At 48.9% G+C, this 2,637-nt stretch overlaps 1 protein-coding gene across 6 annotated transcripts in view; it reads right to left on the bottom strand.

The window, feature by feature from the left end:
• The window catches only part of LOC102679772 (LIM domain only protein 3-like), a 78,544-nt gene that overhangs the window by 19,410 nt on the left and 56,497 nt on the right, over nt 1-2,637 (bottom strand). For 3 of the 6 annotated variants that reach the window (XM_006609842.2, XM_006609841.2, XM_006609840.2), the window contains exon 2: nt 1,468-1,562. The exons of 1 other annotated variant lie outside the window; for it this stretch is intronic. The gene's annotated coding sequence lies outside the window, so the exon portion shown is untranslated. Of the gene's footprint in view, nt 1-1,467; nt 1,815-2,637 lie in introns of those variants that run through there. 2 more of the 6 variants (XM_031515296.1, XM_031515298.1) reach the window with 2 other exon arrangements.

Here is a 2,637-nt window from a genome sequence, read left to right as displayed (position 1 = left end):
CCAGACGATCGTCCGCCCCGCGCGGATCGTCCAAACGCCCTCCTCTCTGCCTCTCTGCCGTCTTCGTCTCAACGAAGGCTCCCGCCTCCCGCCTCCCTCTCGTCTTCCTCTTTCGTCTCTCCGCGGACTTCAAACGAAATAATTAAGTCACTCCGTACGGGAGGGCGACTAACGAGACCGCCGCCGCTACTAAAACTGGCGCCAATTATTGAAATTCAAACGGACAGCCCTCGCGTTTCTCTCGGCCCGGTTGGGACGGGCAACGGACAGCCCCTTAGATATCCGGTCGCGACGAATCGTGGTAAGAGAGAAAAATGGACGGAGGATGATACAGCGGATGGGTGAGTTTTGACGAGTTTAAGAGGGGAGCGGGATAAATTAGATCATCGTGAAAATCGTATCAATTTAATCGCAGCGTAGATAAACGTATATGCATGTAACACGGTTAACTTTGATTCAAAGATCAGTTGTTTACAGGATAAATCGTGAATAGTACTTTCATGAATGAATTTTTTTTTTTTTTTTCTTTTTTTGTCTACATAGCAGCTCGCACGAGGGAGATAAACATCGGGCGTGCGGCGTATCAAAGTCAATTAAAGCGAACGACCGATGTCCCATTCGTAATAACGGCGGTATTGTGTTATGAGCGCGATGAAACGTCGAGTTTCGCACGGTAATTCCGAACGTTGATTGAAAAAAATTCCCCCCCGTCCCCGCGCCCCGCTGTAACCGAGCGCCACTTCACCAAAAAATTAACGGGTACACGTGAACGCCAGCATTTGACGGGATGCGGATTAGCTCGCTTCTAAGGAATCGGTATCGCTAACGGCAACCATACGAACGCGTTGCCTTCGTTGCTAATAAGGGACGAAGACATTCGAATCGAGTCACCGACTGAACTTACGTGTCACGCTGAGACGCGAAGAGAAAAAGAAAAAAAAAAAATGCGACGACAGATTTATTCGTCGAGTACGAACTCGCAATATCGGGATAGCGCGTAATTTTCACCTTCCATTTGTCTTCCAACCATTTTTTTTCATTTACCATCTTTCGCGTGCAAAGCGGATTACGCGGAATTTTATAACAATTTTCAAACGACGCGGATTGAGCGGGAACAAGCACGCGCGCGCGCGCGCGCGCACGTTAATCGCACCACTGTGGAAAGGGCAAATGCGGTTTTCACCGGAAGCCCCTGTTAAATTGAACGTGTGATCGCGCTCGAACCAGCCTGGCCGAATGGAACTTGTGAAATTTGAATTACACACCGCATCGCAAATTCCTCTTTCACGTTTTTCGTTTTTATCACTGCAATTAGCGATGATATTTGCGTGTAAAAGAGAGGAAAGAAAAGAAAAGAAAAGACAAAGACGAAGAAAAACACGCCATCCATTCGAAAAGTCAAAAAAATCATCGTAGAAAGTAAGTTGCCAATAATTGATCGGAGTTTCTTTCTTTTCGAAAACTTACCTAACAGAGTTCGAAGCTCGAGCCAGTTTCCACGGATACCTTGTGCCGAGAACGATTCTCCAGATTCCCTCCGTCACGTGACACCACTACACCAGCTGCACAGAACAACGTTCACTGTTTATCATTCGACTCGCCATGGAAAATCGGAACGAGTTTGCGCGTAATTCGTTATAATCGAATATATAATAAACGGGTTAACTAACGGGTCGTTTCTATTCTATCTCGAAACGAGTCATCGCGGGTTCTTCGTGAACACCGTGAACGACGAACGATAGAGTCACAAGAGGATACGACGAGATAGGCACGAAACCGCCCGTTCGGCGGCCAGTTGTAAACTACCGAGTACCGCGTGCGACCGCGGCACGCCACCGAAAGTGATAAATCCCCACTTCTTCCACCGTTTACCCCTCTAGCCGCCCCACTCNCGTCCCCGTATCCCCACCACTCGGCGGATTTCCATCCCTGCGTCGCTGCTCTCGCCTTCCCCGCCGGTGACGATCCACCCCACTCCTGTCAGTCACACTCGACCGTCATCGCACCCGTATCCCGAACCCGAGGAACTCGCACAAGCCGAAACCCGTATTTGCACCCGCCATCAAACGCAACCCGCACTCGCTGCCCCACTCCGCGGCCGCCTATCATCGAACCATTTACGCTGCCGCACAGTTTAACTGCTACTCGAGCGAAATTCTCGGGCAGCGAGGAGCGCGGGGGTTCGCGTTTCAAGCCGATTAAGACGATGATCAAAGCGCCAATCGTATCGGTACGGAATATGTTCCCACGAGTCGAGTGCGGATTCGATCGGGATGGAGGAATAAAGAGATTTCTAAGCGGAGATGTTTTTTTCTTTTTTTTTTTTTAAGAGGTCGATTTGACTTGTATATTCGTTGTAAGTTAATTAAATGCGGGAATAACGAAGCACCGACCGATACGGATCGTTGGAATGGCAAAGGGGAAGGACTCGATAGAAACGATTTTCATCGACCGATACGCGGTTTAATAATAACCACGCGGGCATCGGTCGTAGGAACAGAAGTGTCTCTAATTACCGTCCTTTCGAGGATAAATCAACGAAGGAGAGATTTGCTTTGTATCGAGAGATGAAAGCGTGTACGTGCAAATACCGTATACACACGTATACACACGTTGCGCGCGGTGGAGTTGGAGGGA

The sequence above is a fragment of the Apis dorsata genome, unplaced genomic scaffold (genome assembly GCF_000469605.1).
Source record: "Apis dorsata unplaced genomic scaffold, Apis dorsata 1.3 scaffold_61, whole genome shotgun sequence".
Taxonomy (NCBI): Eukaryota; Metazoa; Arthropoda; class Insecta; order Hymenoptera; family Apidae; genus Apis; species Apis dorsata.
This window is presented reverse-complemented; position numbering and strand designations above follow the sequence as displayed.